The sequence below is a fragment of the Mirounga angustirostris genome, unplaced genomic scaffold (genome assembly GCF_029215605.1).
Source record: "Mirounga angustirostris isolate CCGP_5_RB_7025 unplaced genomic scaffold, mMirAng1.0.hap1 SCAF_8, whole genome shotgun sequence".
NCBI lineage: Eukaryota > Metazoa > Chordata > Mammalia > Carnivora > Phocidae > Mirounga > Mirounga angustirostris.
The window spans coordinates 108,188,486-108,213,463 of NW_026991716.1; the positions used below are offsets into that span (position 1 = coordinate 108,188,486).

Below are 24,978 nucleotides of genomic sequence, written 5' to 3' on the forward strand. Positions count from 1 at the left end.
GCAAATCAAAGCAGTGAGCTGCTACATCGGCAGTGCCCCGGGTGGTAGAAGGGGCAGTTATGCTGTAAATGAGCCTGGACACTACAGAGCCAGGCGCCTCAGTCTGCACGTGGGGTTTCACCTTTCCATAAACATAAATGTGAAGCCCCATGCAAGTATACACGCTGGTTCCGTATAAAATAGATCTTCAAGAAGTTAAGCTGGAACAAAAATAACCTACACCAGATGGAACACTTGTCCAAATCTGTACCTGTTACCTCCTAAGATACTTCACTCATTTGGCCAAGTTAGAAAATAATAAAATCGTCAGTATCCCACAAAGGGCACACGATCAGCTTGCTAGTTGAACCTTTTTCTTTTTCCCCTTATTTGTGAGCGTGCCATATAAATACAACTTGAACCCACAAGGCATTATAACAGTAAACTCAAACAAAAGCATGCTCTAGTGTTACACAATGACCAGGGGACCACATAATGCTCGTTCCTTATTCAGGCTCAATACGCCCGAATAAACCCTGACGCTGATATGCAACTGAGACCAAGCATGTATCCGTGTGCCTCGAAAGCAGTGAACTTGTACATATGTATCCGTGGTGCTCAGAGACCTCAGCACAATCTTGGTGGCTTGGACAACACACCCATAGAGATCTACTTTTTTTTTTTTTAAGATTTATTTATTTATTTAAGAGAGAGAGAGTGCGCACAAGTGGGCAAAGGGAGAGAGACAATCCCAAGCAGACCCCCCGCTGAGTGTGGAGCCCCAGGCTGGGCTCAGTCCCACAACCAGTGAGCTCATGACCTGAGCTGAAATCACCAGTCAGACGCTTAACTGACTGAGCCATCCAGGGCCTGGAGATCTACATTTTTGAGAGAGCTCAGTGAATTTAATTATTTGAGCGCCTGCTACTTTTGATGTGATGATTGGAGAAGATGTGGGAGAAAGAGTGGTTTTCTTGGTAAATAGGATTTGAGGTTACAAAAAAAAAAAAAACAAAACCAACATAAGAGCACATAATAAGAAAAGGTGATAAAGTGGGCTTGATTTTTATAGTTAAATGTAAGAGGGACAAAAAAATTACTCATAAAAATTAAACTTCTAGAATGAATGTATTTAAGAGCTGTGTTTTTTTAAGTAGGTTCCTTGAGCCACCTCCATCTGATTCATTCAGAGTCCTTATTAAAAATGCCTCCCCCACCCCAATACCTTTTCACCCTCCATCCTCCTTGCTTGATTGACAAGAAGTAATCCTTGTCTGTTATGTGCTGGGCCTTCCCCTAAACTCAGAACTGCTTTAAGATGAGGACTGTACTTCATTGATATCTCCAGAGCTTAGCAGGGAGTCTAGCAGATATCCATGTTGCATGAATTAATGCTGATTTTAAGAAAGTGGAATTTCATATGATTTCACCAGTAAATCTGAAATAGTTAATACCACGTGTTCATGTCAGATGGGTCTGAGAATATGGTACTGCCGCTAAAACCTGAGCTCCTGAGCCAATGCTCACATCTTGTTCATAGTCACAGGAAAGGGAATGAACATACATCAGACACTAAATGCCAGGAATGATGATGTCCTCTTCAAACAGTGTCTCATGTAAGCGTCACAATCCCACTGCAAGAAATTGCTACCCATTATGGAGTCAAGTAGTAGAAACTCAAGGAGGTGGGGCTGCATACTCAATTTCTCAGAGCTACAAAGTGGTCAAAGAAAGATGAACTATACCCAACGAGTCTTCTGTCCATTGTTGCAAATTGGGATCAAATGGATTTTATCCATGCCTCAAATATTTGATTTATCCTGGACCTGCCCTAGAAATTAAGAAAATTCCCAAGACAGGGCAATTGATTCTATACCCCATATCTTGGGTTTTCCAATTAGGTCAGACAGGCTATTCAAAAGTAGTTATTTCCAGGGGCGCCTGGGTGGCTCAGTCTGTTAAGCATCTGCCTTTGGTTCAGGTCACGATCCCAGGGTCCTGGGATCAAGTCCCACATCGGGCTCCCAGCTCAGTGCGGAGTCTGTTTCTCCCTCTCCCTCTGCTGCTCCCCCTGCTTGTGCTTTCTCTCACTCTCTCTCCTGTGCTCTGTCAACTAAATAAATAAATAAATAAATAAATAAATAAATAAATAAATAAATAAACAAATAAATAGTTATCTCCAAAGCACATCACCTTAGAGCAGATGGGAAGAGACCCCCTTTCCCCCTGGCTCTCATTCATCCCACCCACCTGCAGCTGGGCTTGGACCAGGATACCAAAGGGCCACAGAGTCACTCCAGAGTTCTAAGCTTCGGGCAGATGGCTCCTCAAGTGTGAGGCAGAACCTAGATCTGCATACAGGCTAGAGTTTCATGGCCAAGAGTCTGTTGCTCTGTAAAGGAACAAAGAAACCATTAAAGCAGCCCTGCACCATTTTTCAAGAGATTTGGAGAAAAAAGAAAAAGGTTAGTGGTCACAAGTAGAGGAAAAATGGAATCTGTATTTTCTAGAGATTGATGTATGTATGCAAATATGTATGTACATATGTATGCATGCTTAATTCCAGGGTCCAGTACAGAGCAAACTAAAGTCTCCTTGGATAAGTTTCCTTTTCTAGTTTGATGAGCATGGAGCTGAATAATCCACTTATACTTGCCACATGTGCTGCTATCTGAGAGGTCTTGACATATACATGGTTAAGATCCCTCAGGGGCCAAAACAGAAAAGCGCCCCAGCAGCCCAGGAAAGCGCATTCAAACACATCTCATTTCCTTAACAAGAGGTCTTCCAGGTAAGATCACGTTTAAAGAAATGTCATTACAAAAAAAGAAGAAAAGAAGAGAGAAAAGTGTTTATATTCCTTTTAGATTACATTTTCCCTTATCTTATGAAAATATTTTAAAAGTATGATACTAGTTATAAGAGGAAGCACCCCCAACCTTAATTAATATCGACAAGGCCTCTTGAATTACGCCTAAATGTTTCTTTAAAAATTAGCACTCTTGCCTTTTTTCTTTTCTTCTTCTTCTTCTTTTTTTTTTTTTTTTTTTGTATTTAGCCCTCAGGAAGTGAGTACATCTACGGTTCAACTCTCTCGTTTTCAGGAACACACTGTATACCAAAATATGAGACTCATTCTGCTTACCAGTTTTTCCACACACATTCTTTTTTTATTACACATGCTTTTTTTTTTTTTTTAAGCTTCCCAACTGTATTTACATAAGGTTTGGGGAAATAGCAGGCAGTTGTAGGGTATGGGGAAATATACCAAATTTTGTAGTGTTTTAACAGGGATTTCATCTGCCAAAGAAAACGCTGACACTGTTCACTGGTGAGCTGTGGCTCAAGTGGCCAAGAAAGATGTATCCTCCCTTTCACCTCAAAGGAGAAGCCTTTTTTGAATTAATAAACAACTGACTTATAAGAAGGACTTCTCCATCCCTAACACCCCACCACCCTTTAAAAAATTCATACTCTCCTTGCAAAAACCACCTTCAGTGTCATAGAAGAATTCTAGACCACAATGTTTTCCTAATCCAGGATTGCTCATCAAAGTCAGGGTTTACGGAGATATTTTTGGTAAACTTTGTTTGCCTCCATCCTAAGAAGGCTACATGAAACAACACCCAGAATTGCCCAAGGAGCAGAGCTTCTAACAGCGGCATGGGATTGTTTCCAGATCAAGCATACAACACTGGCTTTCTCTTACTTGTCTCCTCACCTCGGAGAGGAGGTGTATGTATCCATCATAAGTGGATTTTTGCAGTGTCCCTCTTCCTTCCATTGACTATAGAAGTGACCAAATTCCCCCAAACTCCCTCTGCCTGAAATGCTTTTCCCTCACTTCAGTCATGTTGCTGCCCAAATGGCACTCAATTATCAAAAGGCCTTCTCTGACCACCCTCTGTAAACTAACCCATCAACACCATCTCTCTCAACGTCTTACCCAGCGTTAGTCTGCCTCATAACCCTAACTCACTACATTTATTCACTGGCGGCTTTTCCCCAATTAGAATATCAGCTCTTTGGCTATAGGACTCTGCATTTTTTGTTTGGTGCTGTACTCCCAAGGCCTGGAATAATGCCAGGACATTGTTAAATTATAAATAAAAACTTATTTTAAATATAAATTAATTACATATTATAAATTATAATTTCATTGTAAATTAAAGAGGACACCTCCATGAGATATTTGTTTTATAAATCGATCAGTGAATGGTAAGACACCTTTGCCTGAGTTTCAGAAAGGGTTCCAGCCATTTATTGACCTTTCATGGTGTGTTGCCCTCAAATCGTGTGTGTGGCCCAGAGGCGGGGAATTACACCACAGGACCCAGGGACCTTCCTTTAGGCTGTGGAAAAGTCTAGGGTTGGTAAGTGAAGGGTGACAGGACAACGCCCCACAGACTGTGGCTTGATCACAGGTTAAGGTCTTAGTCTGCATTCAAAGCTCTCTGGAGAATAGCCTTCCAATATTTTCCAGAGTAAACATATACATTCTCAGCCAAAGTGAGCTATTTTCTATCAGGCATGTTCACCTCATCATTGTGTTCTATTTATAATGTTTTATTTGCCCCCCAAATGTTCTTTCTACCCTTCCCAGCCTCCCCAGCACCTCTTGCCATCACCACACATTCTCAACTTCATCTCATTCAGCCTCAAGGCCTCCTCTAGGAACCATGCCTTCCCTGGGGCTCTTCTTCACATGCACACCATCACCATCCTCACCATTGTCCCCACTGAAAGGAGCCACTCCTCTCTGCTCTCATTTAGGTCTCCATCTCCCTGATTGCAATGACACTCTTTACTGTGTATTTAGAGGCTTTGGTTATTTGTTTTTATTGTTGTTGTTGTTTGCTTATTTGTTTGTTTTTGTATGAGTCTTTGCTTTGCAAATTAGACCAAGAAGGAGTTTCCCTTGTTTTTATTATTCTGCCTCCACTCAGTTCACAGGCCCAAAACATTCCTAGTTCACAGTGATTCTCAACTGCAGAGCACAAGGCCCGTGGTGGGAAGAGTGGAGGTGAGGGCAGTGTATATCTGAGTCTATGACGGGGAAGGATGTATATAGGCTAAAAGAGTACCCCACCTCTTGCTACCTGGCTCCACAATTTCTCCCATCTCAAACAACCTCACCACACTTGAGATTTGCCATATTAGACAAGAAAGAGCTTGTGTATTATTCACCATTGCATCTCCTCCATTGTCTAGCACAGTGCCTTGAACTTACAGGGTGCATGCATAAAAAAATGTCTGATGAATGAATGAATGAATGCCCCCATAGAAAATCTTTCTGTTCCCTTGTTGTTAGCACCTCCCTGATCCCAGGTTTAAAAACACAGATCCTTTTTTTTTTTTTTTTAAAGATTTTATTTATTTATTTGACAGAGAGAGACATAGCGAGAGAGGGAACACAAGCAGGGGGAGAAGGAGGGGAGAAGCAGGCTTCCCCGTGGAGCAGGGAGCCCGATGTGGGGCTCGATCCCAGGACCCTGGGATCACGACCTGAGCCGAAGGCAGACGCTTAACAACTGAGCCACCCAGGCACCCCAAAAGCACAGATCCTTAAGGCAGGTTATAAAACATCTTCATCTTTAATCCTTATCCCCCTCCACAGCCACACATGCCTCTGACCAAGCATTTATCTCTGGGCACAAAATGCCATTTGCCTACTGATCAAAGGCTGTGGGAATGGGCGGCAGGAGCAGAATGGCCCCTGCACTCAGATCCTGCCCACACCCTTCCTGTTTGTGGCAGCCCACCCCAGGGGCTATTATGTTTTCAGAAGGCTAAGCAGAGCCCCTCCTTCCCTGGTCCTTACAGAGCCTCACTCCCCGGGTCTGGAGTGGCAGCCCCTTGCCCATGGAGCCTGTTTTCAGCGTTTCATTGTCCCCATGCAAGGCGCAGATAGCAGGCCAGACGCTCCTTTCCCCTTTCCTGGGACGCTGATAAGGCAATGAAAACAGTTCTCTATTTTCCTGCACAAAAGCTAACTTAGAAGAATGGGGTGGAGCATAAGTGATAACCAGCCAGAATTTGTTGCTTTGTGAAAAGAAATGTGGCGGGGAGGGAGTGAGGGAAGACTGAAAGCTTTGAGTTTTTGCTCTGGGTTGTAAAAGTCAGCCACCATTCAATGACAATGTCCCCTTTCCAGCCTTCCAGCCTCATTTCACTTCTGTAATGGAAAATGCTGCCCTCAGGTCAGAGGGCCCCAAGTGTCTCCTCCTGAGGGTGGCTGGGCCACCTGGGAGGCTCTCATGTGACCCACTTAACCACAGCGTAGCTTAGGGGTAGGAATGAAGGGAGCGGGGAGAAGACGAGAATGCCTTCCTGTAACGTTTAACCCATTCCAATCGAATTTCTTACCCTTTTGAACCCACCAACTTGGTCAATTGCATCTCAAGATGTGTGTGTGTGTGTGTTTATGCGGGGGGGGCTTCATCAACTCCACATGATCTTGGTTGATCCCAAGTGTCTCTAAACAAAACAGCCTGGAGTTTCCAAGTTCTTTTGTAAGAGAAATCCTTCAAAGATGTAGTTGGTGTTTGGTGAGTGTAGAGGCAAAGAAATGCCATAAAGAAATAGAGGATTACCGGGCGCTTTGGTGGCTCAGTTGGTTAAGCGACTGCCTTCGGCTCAGGTCATGATCCTGGAGTCCCGGGATCGAGTCCCGCATCGGGCTCCTTGCTCAGGGAGGAGTCTGCTTCTCCCTCTGACCCTCCCCACCTCATGCTTTCTCTCTCTCTCAAATAAATAAATAAAATCTTTAAAAAAATAAATAAATAAATAAAAAAGAAAAAGAAATAGAGATTGCCATTTCCATCTGGAACTGAAAAAAAAAAAAAAATGAAATGAAGGAGAGAAATGAGCCTTTACCAAAATGTTTCCTGGTGGGAGCTCGCTGCCCTGAAGCTGCCAGCCTCTCTGCCCCCACTGGCTCTGGGACCTGGTGTAATGAACGGAAACTGCACTTCTTGTTTTGTTTGTCAGAAAAATAAGGTAGTTTCCATGAGGCCAATTCAAGGAAATTAATCGGTCTAAGGTAGAGCGTCAATATTGGCATTGTTTTGAAAAGCAACCAAGGGGGTTCTAATGGGCAGTCAGGGTGGAGGATCAGTGAAGAAGATAATCTCTAAGGTATCTGCTGCTTCTAAAATGTTACAGTTCCATAGTTTAGGGTCCACGTTTCTCTGATTTTTTAAAATTTAGCTGTAATTGACATACAATGTATTAGGTTCAAGTGTATCACATAATGATTCGATATTTGTATATGTTACAAAATAATCATAGTAAGTCTAGTTAACATACATCTCTGTTCATCCTTCTCTCCTTTACCTAAGGACTTGAATCACCACTCCTCACTAGCCCCCACATCTTTCTGAAATTGCTGGAGGAAGAAATTCAGCAACTGGCCACGGCTACTTTTCCCACTCCGCAGCATAAGAGCAGGTGGCTGAGCATGGCTCAATCACCCAGGGACCAAATTTCACAAGGCATGTATGTTTGGAGGGCTCTGGGAGAATTAAAGCAGGTCCATACTGATGAACTGAACTTACCCAAGAGAAATAAAGAACTCCATTGAAGTAGCAGCGGGGCGGGCCTGGGGGCAGGGATGGGGGGATACAACGGTGGAACAACCCCACTAGGCAATTTAGACTCTTCATCCATTGTCATCATGAACAAGGCTGCCCCGAACAAACCCAACTCCACTAGTCACTGGCTGCGATGTGCCCCCTTCACTTTCCTTGAGAAAACCCTTGATTATTTTTGCACATCTCACTATCTGCTTCCTAAACAGCAATATAAATCATCCTTATGGTCTCTCTGTTCCCTTCTGCCTCCTTGCATCAAACTCCCTAACCTGAGTTTCTAGGATCCATAGTCCTGTTTTCACTCCAGACTTGCCCCTCTTCCCCCTAGGGAGGCTCTTCTACCAGTGAGTTGTTTTGGGGGCTGAGGGGTTGGGGGGTCTTGGTGACAACTGCCTAAGGCAGGACCAGCAATTCTCAAGTGGTTTTAAAATCAAGTACGCAGCTGCATGAATACCAAAGGAGCGAGCAGCATCAAATTAAGTAAAATGCCAAATATCTCATACGAATGGAATAGTTAGACAATAAAAGCAAAAAAGAAATATGATTATGGTAACTTTGATCTTCAGAATAAAATCTCAGGAATTGGAAACGATTTTATTAGCCAGAGAGGCCAACTCCCAAAGGATGCTCTCTTCAGCATCCTCAGTATATAAACAGCCATCAGGACTCTCACTGAACATCCGGTGACAGGCGTCGCGCTCTCGCAAGGCGCCCCATTCCAGTTTGGACCCGTTTTAATTAAAATCCAGTTGAAGTCAAATGCCCAGTTAGAAGCCCTGTGAGTAACAGCCCAGCCCAGAAGTAAACATCAGCCCACGGACAAGACGAGGAAAAACGCAAATTGGGGAGGAAGTTTGTAGAATGGATAACAGTGGTCTGAGATATTTATTTTTAATTTTCTCTTAGAATCACTTCTAAATTGCACATTCACATGGTCTTTGCACGTCCCCATCCAGAGAATGAGTATTCCCATTCAGTAGCTTCTACTATTAGATAACAAATTGATGGAGATAAAATATTTTGAAATTAAAAAGAAATTAATGCAAACCTCTTGCTAAAGTGAGTTTTGTTTTGTTTTGTTTTTTAATAGGGAATTTGTTCTTGAAGCTCCAACTATTTGCTAAAAATGATCACATCTGGGGTGCCTGGGTGGCTCAGTTGGTTAAGCGTCTGCCTTTGGCTCAGGTCATGGTCCCAGGGTCCTGGGATTGAGTCCCGGGTCAGGCTCCCTGCTCAGTGGGGGCCTGCTTCTCCCTCCGCCTGCCACTCCCCCTGCTCTGCTCTCTCTCTAATAAATAAGTAAAATCTTTTTTTAAAAAATGATCTCATCTTTGTGTTCTAGTTATTTAAATGCTGTGGATAAGTTGGGAGTATCATAATGATCTGGGCTCCCCCCCAAATTTGGACTTGTAGGAAAATTGATATAAATATGTGTAGTGATTATACAAAAGACACCAAGTATCCTTTTAGATCTGATCCTTGAAAACAAAGTTTTAACCAAGATACTGTAGGTAAATAATGTAGATGAAGAAAGGTTAAGGACTTACTGAGGGATACAATTTGCTCTCTGGGATCAATTCCAAATTTTAATGCATGGATTTTACTCCTTCAACCTGAAAATCTTGCTTTTTGGCTTGTATTCATCAAGATAAAGATATCCCATGCACATACTGTTTTCAGTATAAACCAAGACAGGTTTATTTTTAAGTGTGATTGGTCCATGTAGTGCTCTGAAATGCTTGTATTTTCTGAGATCATATATTTCTGAGGAAAGAAATAATCATATAACAGCAAACATTTATTGAGCACTCACTAGGAGCCTGAGACTATAGTGGGAGCTTTACATATATTATCTCATTTAAAGAAACAGTCCTGATTTGCTTTATCTGAAACCACTTCCCAGGTACTAGAAAATTGAATCAGCATCCACCTAGACTTTCCAGAGGCATCTCATTTACAGGGCACTTCAACCTTCTCAGAGTACTTTCATATCTATAATCTCTTTAAAATCCTATGTGGTAGATAGGGCAGATACTGATAATACTCAAAAGACGTTGGCTGGAATTGCCTAAGGACAACCAAATATGGACAGTAGAAGAGCTATAAATAGAAGCTCTTACTCTGTTTTCTACCCTTATTCATAAAATGAGAAAAACTTGAAGGTTACTTGCAAATTTCTTTCTAGTTTCAAAATCCCTACCCCGTAAGTCCTTGCCCAAGCCTGAGAGGTAATCAGCTTTATTAACTTTCAGAGCATTTAGAAAACAGTGCTGTGTCCATCATCTTGTTGTCAAATCTAGACCCATCCCGACCTTCACAGATCTGGAGATGGGTCCAAACTTTAGAATTTCGCCTTATTTCAAACAAAGTTGCATTGTTGTACATGCGCTTGGAGTCTGAGAGATAAATGAACTAACGTCCCCCTAAGTATCTTTGGGGAAGATGCAAAAAAGAGATCATTCTAACAGGGAGAAACAGACATCATCAGTACGTCCTGTAAATAGGAGCAGCGTATCCAAGGGCTGGTTTCCCGCGTGATGAAGGAATTAACTTTTTGCAGGGCTGAATTCTGTGGGCAAGCTCTATAAGTTTGGGGAACTCTGTCAGAGAAGCATATCCTAATGGGAAGCTTCATTTATTTGCTTGCTTTGCATTATTTTTGGTGTCTGGCCAGTGCTCAGCTCAGAGACAAGAGTCAATATATTTTCTGGGTTTTTTTTTTAATGACTGAATGAGGAAATCAGAAACTTAGAAAATCAATAGTGTGATAAATGTATCTATTCACCTGCTCAACAAATAGTTCTTTTTTTAAAGATTTTATTCATCCATTTTGAGAGAGAGAGAGAAAACATGAGTGGGGGTGGTGAGGGGTAGATGGGGAGGAGCAGGGGGAGAGGGAGAAGCAGACTCCTCACTGAGCAGGGAGCCTGATGCGGGGCTTGATCCCAGGACCCTGGGATCATGACCCCAGTCGAAGGTAGATGCTTAACCGACTGAGCGACCCAGGTGCCCCAACAAATAATTCTTGAATAGAACTCTGGGCATAGTCCCTGCCCACGAGGCATTTGTAATTTAGTGAGAGGGACATACATTACACAACTAGTCACACGAGTAACTCCGGCGGTGGCTCTCCCCTCCATCCTAGGATCACTCCCCTGTGTCTCGTACCAGCCTTCAAGTCATCCAGTTGACCACTGCTCCTTGACCTGAGGGCTCCACCACGGTCCACAGGCCACGACTTATGTGGCTGCTATTTACTGAGGACCCTGTAAAATGCTGCTTCCCCCTGAGGCCCATTAGGAGGGTGGAAGAGCGTGGGGCAGGCCTCGCCTCCATTTGCTGTCCCATCTCTTCCTTTCTCCATAGCCTCACCACACAAAGACATGTGGGTACGTAGATGCCACTGAATACTTGGGTGTCAAACTAAATGCTAAATATGACTTCATAGCTCAAGGGGACATGAGCCCCAGAGTGAAGTCCTCTCTAAGGGAATAAATGTGTTCTGAATCACATCCTCCTGGGCTGAGCTCACCCTTTCTTTCACTCTGAGGGGACCTCTTCAAGTCTCCATGTACCTTTCAGGAAACTCCAGCTCAAACTGGCATAGATTTCTTTTATTATTTTATTAATACCACATTTAGAAAACTAGCAATAGTCACACACAAAATAGTGCATATAAAAATGTGTTGTCTTATTCATGGTGGTTTAGGACAGAGGGCAGTGGAGATTATAGGGCCGCTCTAGCCATCACCATCCCCCAAGCCAACCTCGGAGCTGCCCCTGGCTGAATCATTTCCCCTGGGGGTCAGGAGGTGGGGTGGGGCCGCCTTCCAAAACTAATTCCACAGAGGAATATTAGAAATGGCAGCATTCTCCAGACAGTGGTCCTACTCCCAACATGCTACCCTCAACATAGTTAGGGAGTAGGCAGAAGGGGTTTCCTAGTGCTCTGTCAGAACATTCCCTGGCCCCTTTCTGGAAGAAAGTCCTAGAAGAAAGAGCAGGTGGATACTGCAAGTGGCCAAGAAGGGTCACTAGGGAGGAGCCAGCATCAGAAGCCCAAGGACAGGAAGATTCTACCTGAGAGCAAAGTACAGGTAGGGAGTTCGATTAACTTCATATCCCATGCCTTTCCTGAGCACCTACTGAGTGCAGGCGATGTACAAGCGACAAGTAATGAGAAGGGAGCACGCGGGCTCTGTACTAAGGATGCCTACCAGGCATTATGGGAGCGGAGATGCAGGAGCTACTGCGGCAGGGAGGCATCCCAGAGAAACCAATTCCTTAACCAGGAAGGATTGAGCAAGGGCGCAGCATCAGTGAGACAGAGGCCGGGACTCGCCTCTTTTGGCGGAAGAGGATAGCGAGCAGGCTGTTCCGGAGACGGGTCCCTACCCGAAGGCAGGAGCTGTGACCTTGGGTGCGTCTATTCCCTGCCGGAGCGGGAGGCAGTGGGGTGAGGCGTGGCTGGCTAGCTCCGGACTCGCACGCGGACCGGCTGAGCGCTTCACCGAGACTGTAAGCGCAGAAGGTCAAGATTTTCTTAGGTTTCCTTCTGGGCCTCTCTTCCCCTCAGACTTCAGGAGCCCCTGAAGGCTCGGTCACCGAAGGGCCATAGGCGCCAAGGGCCCTGGCTCCACTGCTCTGGCAGAGGCCCCTGCCCTGACCGCACTCTCCCCGGGGCCCAGTGGCCGCCTTCTCCGGTTTTACCTTTGTTTTCCTAGTCTGCTCCTCCCGGGGCTTGTTTGTGTAAGAAAACCTCTCTCCCTGTTTCCTGTGTCTCTGCCATTTCCTCCCATTGCCATTCTGCACCGTGGCCCTGAGGGCCATTGTTTTTCTTTCTCACTCTGGGAATGGCCCGTAGGTGCGGGACGATGCGGAGGAAGGCAGGGCAGCCGGGGCTGTTTCGGAACCACTCTCAAGCACCAGAAGATCCCAGTAAACCGGCGGGAGCGGTGTTTGCTTGTCAGCAAGGGAAGGAAGAAACTGAGTATCAGTAGACAGCCTCTTGCTGATGAATCCTCAGACACTGTCCAAACGGAGGCGAAGGCTGGTTCCCAGGGGTGAAGACCAGAGATGTGTGATGGAGCCGATAACCATCTTTGGGAAAGGAAGCCAGGACGGTCCCATTTGCTTGCTGGTTTTTTGACATGTTCTGCCTGCTTTTAAATTGAGAAATCAACGGAGCCTTACTTCAAGGGGAGCTAAACAGAGTTCTGAAACCGGGCGCAGGACACATGGATGCCCAGTGAAACGCACTTAGGAATGGATTTCCTTGTGGTTCTATTCAGTGCTCTGACCTGTTATCCCTTTTGATCAGCCCACTATTCAGGCAGCCCACATTGTAGTGTAAGGTAAACTACTTGGTGTTTTCCTGGCAGAGCTTAAATCAGACAGGTTCTCACAGGAGCTCAGATCCTGGGTTGTTTTCCTGAGCCCAGGGAGAGAGAACTTTAAAAGTAGCTGGCCTGGGGAAAGAGGAATGTGATGCCTTTTTATTTACCATTGAAATGCCGATGCCTGCTTATGTGTTGATTTCCAAATATAAATGGGAGGAACACTGTGGTCTATAGCCCATTAATGACTAAGTGTCACGTTGGCTTCGTTTGGGAACACTGGCTTAGTTGTGTAACCAAACCTTTTTTTTTTTTTTTAGTGTAATTTCAACAAAATGAACTGAGCAAGATTTGATATAGGATTTCAGCTTGATTTTCCTAAGAGAAGTATTGAAAAACACACTTATTTTGTTGACTATCACTTAGCACAAGTTTGTGGTTCTAGTTTGGTAGTCTTTGTTTCATAAAGCTTTCATGGTTTTTGCCAGCATCTTTCATCACATTTTTCTCATCAGTTATGACACTCAGAGTCACTCATCAAAGAGATTTTGTTTATTTCAGGGTTTTTTTTAAGATTTTATTTATTTATTTGGGAGAGAGAGAGAGCGAGTGAGAGAGAGCACAAGCAGGGTGGGGGTGGGGGAGGGAGAAGCAGGCTCCCCAAAGAGCAGGGAGCCCGATGGGGAAATCGATCCCAGGACCCTGGGATCATGACCTGAGCCAAAGGCAGATGCTTAACCGACTGAGCCACCCAGGCATCCATGTTTATTTCAAGTTTTAAAGGACAACATTGTTGCCAGAAACATGTAAACCTCCAGTTTTCTATTAGAACAATAGAAAGCTATAAAGCACAAAGGTAATAGAAACATATCAAATTCCCTTATATCAAATGAAATTTGTGTTTTTCATTAAAGGATTTAAGCATGCCCTATACCACTCTCGTGCTGCAAAGCCGCTGATCTTGGGATACGATTTAAATATTGACCCGTCTCATGGGGTGCCTGGGTGGCTCAGTCGTTAAGCGTCTGCCTTCGGCTCAGGTCATGATCCCAGGGTCCTGGGATCGATTTCCCCATCGGGCTCCCTGCTTTGCGGGAAGCCTCCTTCTCCCTCACCCACTCCCCCTGCTTCTGTTCCTGCTGTCACTATCTCTCTGTGAAATAAATAAATAAAATCTTAAAAAAAAAAATTGACCCGTCTTCATTTACAATTTCAAAAAACAATGGACCCTAGTACTTAGGACCAGGAGCACATTTAAGTTGGAAAATCCTTTTCAGGGACCCCTCTCCCCCCAAAAAATCAGGCTAATAATAGTACTTAGTAATAATAAAAGTACTTTCAGAGGAGACATTCTCTAAAAATAGCAGGACATTCTTTTGAAAAAAAAACAGAAGATTTCTTTTTCAAAATATTTTTTTCAAAGATTCTTTTATTGTTGGAATTAAATCATTGCTCTGTATTGAATTTAAAATAAACTTTAGAGCATACTGAAATATTTAAGGATGAAATGCAATGATTTTTGAGTTGAACTTCAAAATAAGAAGAGAGGTGGTTAGTGGAGTTTTTATGAAGGTAGACTGGTGAGGAATTGAAAATGTCTTCGGGTGAGGGGGTAAAGGAGGGTTCATTACAGCATCCTGTCTCCTTTTGCGTGTTTCAACTAATCTATAATAACAATTTGCCAAAAAAAGAAAGAAAGAAAGAAAAAGGGAAAAGGAACAATGAGAATCAAAAATAAAAGTCTTTTTTCTGTATAGTAAGTTAACTGGTATTATTTCTGCATTTAGTTTCTCGAATCAAGGAACACTCTAGTAGCATGCCACTCTGAGGCTGTCTTCTTGCAGAGGTCAGACTCCTTGAAACTGTTGGAAATCCAGAAATCTGAGCTGGTACGTCATTTTTCAGATGTCTGATGAAAGAAGTACAAATCACGTAACTGCATGCAAACGACTTGCTATTATTAACTCAGAGTTAACTTATTCCCTAGAATAAGATTTATAGGGAAAATCTGAGAAATGACAGTGTTGCTAAATAAATCTGAGAAACGGGTTTTTCCACTGCTGGCTCTGAAACAAGCAAATATAGACAAGCTTGGCTGGGAAGGTCCCAGCATTCGCTTCAATGGGTGGAGGTCCTTTTATGAAAAGAGAAATCCCGCTCAGCATGTGAAAGAGGAAGGGCCATTTTACTTCCAGAGAGGATCCTTGATTCCTGTAAATCTGTATTTCTGGGACCGCATCTCAGACTCCTGTCAGCGTTCCTTCTCTGTACTGTTGACAATAGAGTCTTGTGAATCAAGATTTTTCCATCAAGGATTTGCCAGTTGGATATGGCAACGTCTCCTTTCTAGAACAGTTTGTTCCCCTTTTATCTATTTTACCCAAATTACCTTTATGTACGCATATGCAAAGAAGCCACTACATAATAAACCATTGAGATAATTTTCTCATTTCAAAGTGTCCAGTGAGAAATTCTAAAAATTTCTCCAGCCGGTGAACAGACCACATAGGCGAAAGTAAGCTGGGACCCCAGCCTAGAGGCAGTTAATCAGTTACGTCATGTGGTGCACATGAGGAGCAGATAACATGGTCCAGTATTTTTTAACTAAACACTTATGGTATTTAGAGTTTGCCCTCCCAGAGGAGATTCAACAAGGAGCCTTCGGCATCGCCTGGGGAAATAACCTCACTCTGGCTGCACTGTGTTTATATCTCAGGCCCTGAGAGATGCAGGCTGTCCACTAACCTCGCCGAAATAGCCAAGAATCCCTGCCTCTGTGTGGGTTAAATAAAGATCACAAGTTACAGCATTTGGCCTCAGAGCATTGAATGGGCCTCTCCCCAGACACTCATTCTGCTTATCTGGAATCTTAATTCCAGTCTGCACCTTTTGATCAGGCAAGCCCCAGACCACGGACGACTTATCGAAGGGGCTGGAATTTGCACTGAGCCCCATGCACTCCATCTTACCGGCCACTTGCAGGCTGGATTATGGGACTAACACTTCAACACTCACAAGTGGAGGCCTGGGAGTGGCTCCTGGTGTCCATCACAGGCGAGGTGCCACGAGTCAAGTGGGAGGTCAAGCGGAACACGCCAGAAGGCCTCCCACAGCCTCTGTGGCTCTTCCCGGCTCTCCGTGTTAACAGAAACATCCTTCCTCACGACATAGCAGCAGGGTTATTTTCCCTTTTGAATGCAGGCATGAAACTCAGTTTCCGAGTCTACCTTCTCGGCACATCCTCACCTCTTCGGGGTGGTCTTGTCCCGCTGTCTCACTGACTTGCCATCTCCCCCCAGGAGCCGGCCCCCACCTGTGCCACAAGCCCCCGGGAAGGCCTTGCGATCTTCCCGTCCGCCTGGATTTTCTGTTATCAGCCTTGAGGCCAGGGGCTCCTGGGGTCCACTTTCAGGGACAGCAATAGCCCCCAGGCCTTCAACGCTTTTCCTAGTTAAGCTGGACAGTTACTAGGATTAATTCCTGCTCTGCTCACAATCTGATTTTCCCATCACATGTGCCCCAAACCCTAATTCAGAGCCACCCTTAGCTAAAAATTATAAAACAAAGGATCCATAAACCTTTGGTGGCCCCTCTCCCTGACCTCGCCCCTCCATTCCCTGAGTCCTCACACTGACTCCTGGAGTAGCAAAGGCCCCTCATTGTGAACCCCCACCTTGTCCTGCCATTTTTGTGTAGTGTCTTCTCCAAAACTTTCTTTTCACCTTCCAAATTATCCAAATTTACTTTCTTTGCATCTCATTTCTTTCTGTCCCATCTCAGTGAATTATCCTATGGGAAACAAGTTTGAATACTAATTAACACAAACATGTTAAGAGATAAACAGGGCTACATGTGTGGTCCAGTGATGTAAACAAAAGAAATGTTTTTATGCCAGAATTCTCAAGTATGCAGGGACACGACAGGCCCAAAAAAAATTTTTTTAGGGGCAAAGTGTTCATTCTTGAGACCTATTTCCATATAACACAATTAGCCCTTGCTCTATAAGGCTGATTCAGATTTGTTTCCCATCAACTTTTCCCAAGATTGTACACTGTCCACCCTCATTTCAGCTGGAAGTCACCCTTCCAGATCTGGACAGCTGTCAACACTGGGGCTGTCCATTTGGGGAGACGGTGTGACATCACGGAAAGAGCCCCAGCTTGAGAATCAGGCAGACTTGAGTTCCAGGCCCAACCCTGCCACCTGCTAGCCTGGTGACATGGGCAAGTCATTAACTTCTTAGTGCCCTCAGTTTCCTCATCTGTAAAATGGGAATTTGTCACTTACTTCCAAGTTGCTGAACAAGGTGAAGGAGACAACACATGTTATTTAATGGAGCAGTTGAACTTTATTTTTTTTTTCAAAGATTTTATTTATTTATTTGACAGAGAGAGACACAGCGAGAGAAGAAACACAAGCAGGGGGAGCGGGAGAGGGAGAAGCAGGCTTCCCACCAAGCAGGGAGCCCGATGCGGGGCTCGATCCCAGGACCCTGGGATCATGACCTGAGCCAAAGGCAGACACCTAACGACTGAGCCACCAAGGCGCCTGTGGAACAGTTGCCTTTAAAGCTAGCTCTACCAGTAGTTCTTGGAATCACAGCTTTGAACATAAATGTCATCTGACTGCACTAAATATGGGTTAACTTGCTGGTCACTTCACATTTTCCATTAATAATTGCTTCATTCAACATTGCAGAACTAGCAAATAACAGCCTACCTATTGACCGCAGGTGCTAGAAAACTCAGAAAGATACTGAAATCATTTGAAAGCCAATTTTTGCCATATTCTGGACTACTTTGTGTCGATCGTGGGACGCTTAAAAACAAATGGAAAAGATGTAAAATGAAATGTCTTACTATCATTCTTCCTGCTGAAGGCAGGAATTGCGTCCACTAAAATTTTGAGTTTAAAGGCTAGTATCACTTTTAAATAACATAAACATCGGACTTTCTAGCCTGTCCCTTGAAAACAGTCACTATAAAATGATAAGACTCCCTGTGAAAGAAGTCTTCCCAAGTAACAAACCTAAAATTTCCCTCCTTTTTGACACTTCCAGAGGATCCTAAAAGATCCATGAATGGTCCATCTGGTGAAATGTCGTATTTGTATGCAAAAGCAGTTATCTAAGCACACCTTGGGAAAAGATAACATTTATTGATTCTTTAAGCATATCAGGAAGGGAAATGTATTTGACTAAAACCATGACCTGCTCTTCCAGTAGTGACTGCTCTCTCCTCCAACAGCCAGTCTCTCACAATTTAACTCACCAAATGCTTCTTTTAGTCAGTTTGTGCTTTTCATGTAAAAGTCAACCTGTCTGCCTCCTGGGCTAGGAACAGAGATGCCAATATTTTCTTTATTTCACGTTGAGTCACTGTTTTTTTTGTTTTTTGGGTTTTTTAAAGATTTTATTTATTTATTTGTCAGAGAAAGAGAGAGAGCACAAGCAGGGGGAGTGTAAGGCAGAGGGAGAAGCAGGCTCCTCCCCGCTGAGCAAGGAGCTGGGACTCCATGCCAGGACCCTGTGGGATCGTGACCGGAGCCAAAGGCAGACACTTAACCAACTGAGCCACCCAGGGCCCCCACCTTGAGTCACTGTTGAAATTCTGAGACAAGTTGGTCAACTTGGTTAGAAAGTTTCAAATAACAAGGAAAAAGGTGGATATTAATTATTACTCCCAATTCAGAGTTGAGGCTTCAAAGGCTCTAGGAGATTCTGGGGGTGCCCAAGGTTGCCTGGACACTGATGGCGGAACCGAGACTCAAGCCCAGGTGGATCTGATACCACGCTGGTATACTGAGGTCAGCAGCATAGACTGGCCTTGTGGGAGCCAGTCACCTTTTGTCCTTCACTTCACCTGACCCTGGGCGAGGTATCCTTCCAGAGTGTGCTGTTGTCACAAGTGGCACCAGCTGAAGAAGTGAAAGAGAGAGAGAGAGAGCAACACACACACCCTGCCACAATCAGCACCAGGGGGTGCATGCTCCAGGAATGAGACAACAGGGCTGACTTCTGTTTCTCTGTCCTCTTAGAATCCTGGTCCTCCCACTGCGCTTCAGTTGGAAAATCGAACCTGTAAATTCTTCCTTCCCCATATGCCTCAATAGGCTCCCCTTCAGAATTTATTCATCTTTGACAAACCCTCATATTTCTTTCCCCTCACCCAAGACATCCCAGCCATTCTTCCTTTCAAAGATTTTCATGATCCATTCCCTCATTTCCACTCCCACTGCCTCCACCCTGGTCCTGAGTTCTATAGTTTCATATCTAGGGTCTTGCAACAAGCTCTGAACTGTTTCCCTAGTTCCCAGAGCGCCTCCATCACCATCTGCAACACAGAGAGATCGAATCACAAACACGCATCCCAGTGTATTTCCTATGGCACACCCAGATTTATCAGCCTAAAGTCCTGTTGGCATGGTGGGAAAAGCACAGCGTGTGGGATCAAAAGACCTGGTTCTAGTGCTGGCTCTACCGCTGATTAGTTCTTTGACTTTGGTTGAGTTATAGAAAAGGTTGAATGGAAAGGCTGAACAAGATTAAATGGTAAAGTGAGTGAAGGTGGGGTCCAAGGTTCACACTGGGATGGCCCCATCTACTACTCATTTTCTGTTAGCCCTACTAGGTACATTTATTCTATGCCCCGCTGTGTGTCCTGGAAGGCTGACCCCTATGGATGGTATCATTGGATTTTCATCCAGCTGTCTTCCTCTCTGCCAATGGGAGGGAGGCAGACATGGGAGCAAGGGAGGAGAGAGAAATTGGGATATTTGTTCCCTGCTGTCTCCCTCCTACTGGGCAGACTCTCCTACAAAATCCCAGCAACATGATTTTCTTCCCTTGCCTTTTCAGACTTAACGGTGCTAATTCTTTGAGAAATGCCGTTCTCAAAATTATGGTCCCCAGACCAGCAACATTAGCATCACCTGGGAACTTGTTAGAAATGTACATTTACAGGCCCTGTCCCAAATTTACTGCACGAGACATTTAGAGGGTGGGATCTAGTCATCTCTGTTTTTAACAAGCTCTTGGATAATTCTGAAGCTCAGTAAAGTTTGAGAGTCACTGCCACCATAGAGAAAGTTGCTGGAGCTGACCCTGAGTTTCTGGCTCAGTAGGTTAGGGAGTAGGGTCCAACACTATGCATTTCTTTCTTTCTGTTTTTTGGGGTTTGTTTTTTTTTTTTTTTTTTAGATTTTATTTATTTATTTGAGAGAGAGAGAGAGCCAGAGACAGAACATAAGCAGAGGGGGAGGGAAAGGAGGGAAGGAGAGGAGCAGAGGGAGAAGCAGATTCCCTGCTGAGCAGGGAGCCTGACGTGGGACTCAATCCCAGGACCCTGAGATCATGACCTGAGCCGAATGCAGATGCTTAACCTACTGAGCCACCCAGGTACCCCAACAATGTGTATTTCTAACACTTCTCAGGGGAAGCCTTAGCTGCTCATCCCAAAACTACAATTTGAGAACCACAGCTCTAGATCAACAGCCAAGTATCTCTTCCTCCTGCTAAGAGAAAGCAAGCTTTTCCTCACTTATAGATCTTCCAATGAATCCATCCATGGCAGATGCTGCCTAAGGTAATACCAATTCTCCTTGAAACCTACTCATATCCCCCCAACAGCTAGGACTCCTACACACACAGACACACACACACACACACACGCTACTGACAGGCTCACTAGGAGAGTTAAATACCAGTGTGGTTTAGAAGAAGAATTGCAAGGTTTACTCCTGAAGGAAATCCAACTCATTCTAACTAAAGGAGGGTGCCACCCAGGCACCCGGATCTTGCAAATTTTTATAAACAGTGAATTAATTTGCTGGGGTTTCCATAGCAATTACCATAGGCTGAGGAGCTTAAACAAAAGAAATTTATTTTCTCACAGTTCTTGAGGCCAAAAGTCCAAGATCAAGGTGTTAGTAGAGTTGATTACATTCTGATGCCTCTCTCCTTGGCTTCCAGATTGTTAACATTTCCCTGTGTCTTCACATAGTCTCTCCTCTGTGCATGTCTGTGTCCTAATCTTCTCTTATTATAAGAGTATCAGTCATATTGGATTAGGACCCACTCATAAGACCTCATTTTATCTTAATTACCTCTGTTAAGTGCCCTATCTCCAAATACAATCATATTCAGAGGCACTGGTGTTTAGAACTTCAACATATGAATTTTGGGTTGACACAGTTTAATCCATAACAAGCAAGATCTAGGGAAACATGACCACCAAAGTAGCTGGAGCATGAGAGGAGAATGGAAACATCCAATGGATTGGACCAAGGAACACAAAATATAAATTGGATGGGACTGAATGTAGTGATAGGAGTAAACGCACCTGAGCCTAACACAGTTGTTCTCAACCTTATCAGCACACTGGAACAACCTTCAAAAAATACCAATGATGCTGCAGTCCAAACCTAAAGATTCTAATTTAGCTTTTCTGGGGTATATCCTGGGCATCAGGAATTTCTTAATTGACCCAGATAGGTACCAAAGTTGAGAACCGCTGCACAACAGTTTCCTTAGCCAGTTAATTGGACCAGTAAATGAGGCTGAAATATCACAATTGCCCTTGGAAGAACAAGGGGTCCAAAAACTTCAAAAGGTGGGAACGTTGGAATGAATTTATTATGTGTGAACCACCCAACCACCCTCACCCCTGTTCCACCCCATCCCCACTTCAGAAGACCCATATGATGCTCCTTATTAAGAAATGCCTTAGGCAGAAAAAGCTCTACCTTAGAGAGCTCTACCAAGATGCAGGGATGTCTCTATGCCAGAGATGGGGCGACGGGAATGCTAGTGTGGAGTTGGGTCCCAATTTCATTGGCAACATGGAATCCCAGTGTGGGGACTTGGAAGGAGTCATTACCGTAACAGACTGCAGAAAGGCAGAGAGGTAATCAGTGTCAGACCTGAAAGAATCTGGTAGTTGCTTACTGGTCACAGAGCCCTTAGGATGGGAAAGATGGGTAGGTTACCAGGGTATCAGTTGATCCACATATCTGAAAAAACTCTAGGTTTAATCAGCAGAAACTAGACTAGTTTACCTGGGAAAAACTCTCAGATGCCATTTGCCCACCAATGTCCTCAGCAGATGTACCAGAATCTGCACAGGGAGAGGAGGGGACATTTTTTGAAAAAGTATTCAAGCGAGACTGTTATGTGTCAGCCTTCCCTACCTCCCCTTGGATTGTGAATAGATGGATTAAATGAGTTTTGTTTGGGGCCTTCTTAGGTCAAAGGCTTTATGGCCATATGACAATGCTAATCTTGTGTCAGTCAAAATCCTTCAGTGGTTCCTCCCTGACTCCAGGAAATAACAAATCCTTTACTCTGACATTCTATTTCCTGGGCAGTCGTTTAGTGCTGTCTTTCCCGTCCCATCTTCCACCAGGCTTACAGCAGTGTTTGTCATTTACGGCTCATCTTGAAAATGATAAAGCTTTCCTGTGCTCAGGTCAAAGGTTAGAACTAATCATCACTGGATGCGGCTGCTCTCACTGGCCGAGCCCCCTTTAGGTAATCCCATAGGCTGAGGGGATCAGTGTCTCACATACCTCTTCCCATCCAAGCCACACCTTTGTGCTTCACTCAGGTGAGTTCTTCTGGTTGTGAGACTCCGAGGGCCCACAAAAATCCTCCCTCCATTTCACGGTTGTCTATTCTTAGTGCTATGTAGATACCTCACTCATTAACACCTCCACATCTTTGCTTTCCCACTTCCTATATTCCCACTTCATTTGTTTCTGTCTATCCAAACCCAACGCACCCTCCGATAAGCAATGGGCATCCTCAATCTTCCAAGAAGCCTCCTGGACAGTGGGATTCCCAGTGCCTGGTCTGTGGAGCAGTCCCTTGATATTGAATGGTCATTTACCTTGAATTGCTACTACATTTCACATGAGCTTACGTGTTGCAGGGCCAGACTCCAGAAGCTGAACAGTTTCGAGAAGGCACTGCCAGCACCGGTGCCCTCTTGGGCACTGGCAGCAAAAGATTCACCACCAAAGCAGATGGAGTGCGAGAGGAGAATGGAAATACCAAGGAGGGGTCAAGAAGGCCCTTCCACAAGCCACCTGTGAGGTGCTCCTGGGGACTTCCATACCATCTGTAGGTGTCACGTGTTTCCAGCCCCGGCTGGGATGGCTCGGGAAAGGTGGGGTGCTCAGAGGAGACAGAGCTTCTCAAAAGCAGAAAGCATATCTCCTATCTTAGGGAGTGTGTATGCAATAAATATACAAAGACTTAGTAGATATTGCTCCAAATTAATTACAGTCCCAGTAGAGAGTCTTTATCAATCAATATTTTTAGGGGCAAGAAACAAAAGCTGTGATTCACTTAAGCACAAGAAGGGTTTGCTGAAAAACTACATGGCAGCTCACAGCAACACATCCAGGCCTGGGGAAGGGCAGAAGCCAGGGTAGTGAGGGTCTCCTCCCCTGGAGCTGCTGGGCTCCACTGGGCACCACTGCCACTCCAACGGTCTTCAGTACCCGCAAGTCTGCACAAGGTCCCAATTCCTAAGACACTGTCTGGTCTGGCCTCAGTCATGTCCCTGGCTGGGTGGGGACAGGGGCACAACAAAGTCACATAAAAATGGGGAAAGGGCATTTCCCCAAGGAGACGATGATGAACAGGGAAAAAAAACAAAAGTAATATTTGCCTCCCACAAGGCCCAATAGCTTTTTCTATCTGATTAACTGACTCTTTGATTCACCGCTAACATTTCATTTCACTTTATTGTTGACAAAACAATTTTCACACATACTACTTTAATCTCATTTTAAAACTCCTGAGTTAGGTTTTGTTTATATTTTCCTTTTAGAGAAAAGGAAACTGGGTCTAAGAAAAGGTGTCACTTACAAGCTTTTTCCATTATATAACACTGTTACCTTAAAAATAAAAGTTTTTTTTTAATATGGCATTTTGGAATCAGTGCTGGATCAATTTGGATTACTGAGCACATGCAGTACTTTTCCAACATACAAAACTTCTATAATAATATGAACAAAAGGGGTGCCTGGGTGGCTCAGTCGTTAAGTGTCTGCCTTCGGCTCAGGTCATGATCCCAGGGCCCTGAGATCGAGCCCCGCATCGGGCTCCCTGCTCAGCAGGAAGCCTGCTTCTCCCTCTCCCACTCCCCCTGCTTGTGTTCCCTCTCTCGCTGTGTCTCTCTCTGTCAAATACCAACTTGTGCCAACTGAAGGGACAACTTCTACCATTACTGTATGGGCAGTGAGAAAGGAGACAGACCACCAATGTGCTTCCCACAGACCACTGCATTTTCCCATGAGCCTCTCCTGTGGCTTGTGTTCCCTCTCTCGCTGTGTCTCTCTCTGTCAAATAAATAAAATCTTAAAATAATAATAATAATAATGATAATAATATGAACAAAAAATAAGTAGGGGATACTACTTCGAAATCCATCATATGCTAGATTTTACTCAATTAAATTAAATTCAATAAATGTACTGAAACACATAGGATGCATCCCAGATGCTAGGGAATCAAATAAAATGAGATCCAGTCTCTGTACTCGCATAGGTCAAATTAGGTCATCTAACTAAATAAAGTAGACATCAAAATAAATAAGTACAATAGAGATACTTTAAGAGCATTGTATTTTAATTGTCTGTTTACTTCTATTTCTTGGACACCAAGCCTCTTGGGGTCAGGGATCGTGCCTTTTTTGTATTCCCAGCACTGATCACAGTGTCTGGGACAGAACAGATTCTCAATAAATATTTATAGAACAAATAAGTTAATTCATGAAAAAAGATAAGTGTAATGGAAACTCAGTTAAAAGAGGGATTATTTTTATTTCTGTTTCAAAGAAAAGCTATATTTTGACAAATGGTAGGATGAGTTTTTAAAGAATCCATGGACAACTCCTCTGCAACCTGGAGGTGTGCTGTTACCTGTGCATTCCTTGTCATGCTCATGACTAGAAAGGCACACTCAGAGGGGCACTGGGGCCTCTAGAAGCTACTTTTGCATTGTTGTGTAGCATCAAATAGATGCTTCTGTTCCAAAAGATACTCCAAAAGGTAGCTTTGCTCCCTTA

General features: G+C 44.2%; 1 long non-coding RNA gene across 1 annotated transcript in view; it reads right to left on the reverse strand.

Annotated features, from left to right (window-relative positions):
• Positions 1–24,978, reverse strand: part of LOC135365612 (uncharacterized) — a 224,384-nt gene that overhangs the window by 14,501 nt on the left and 184,905 nt on the right. Inside the window, exon 6 of the long non-coding RNA XR_010413756.1 lies at positions 2,230–2,371. This is a non-coding gene — a long non-coding RNA (uncharacterized LOC135365612). The remainder of the gene's footprint in view (positions 1–2,229; positions 2,372–24,978) is intronic.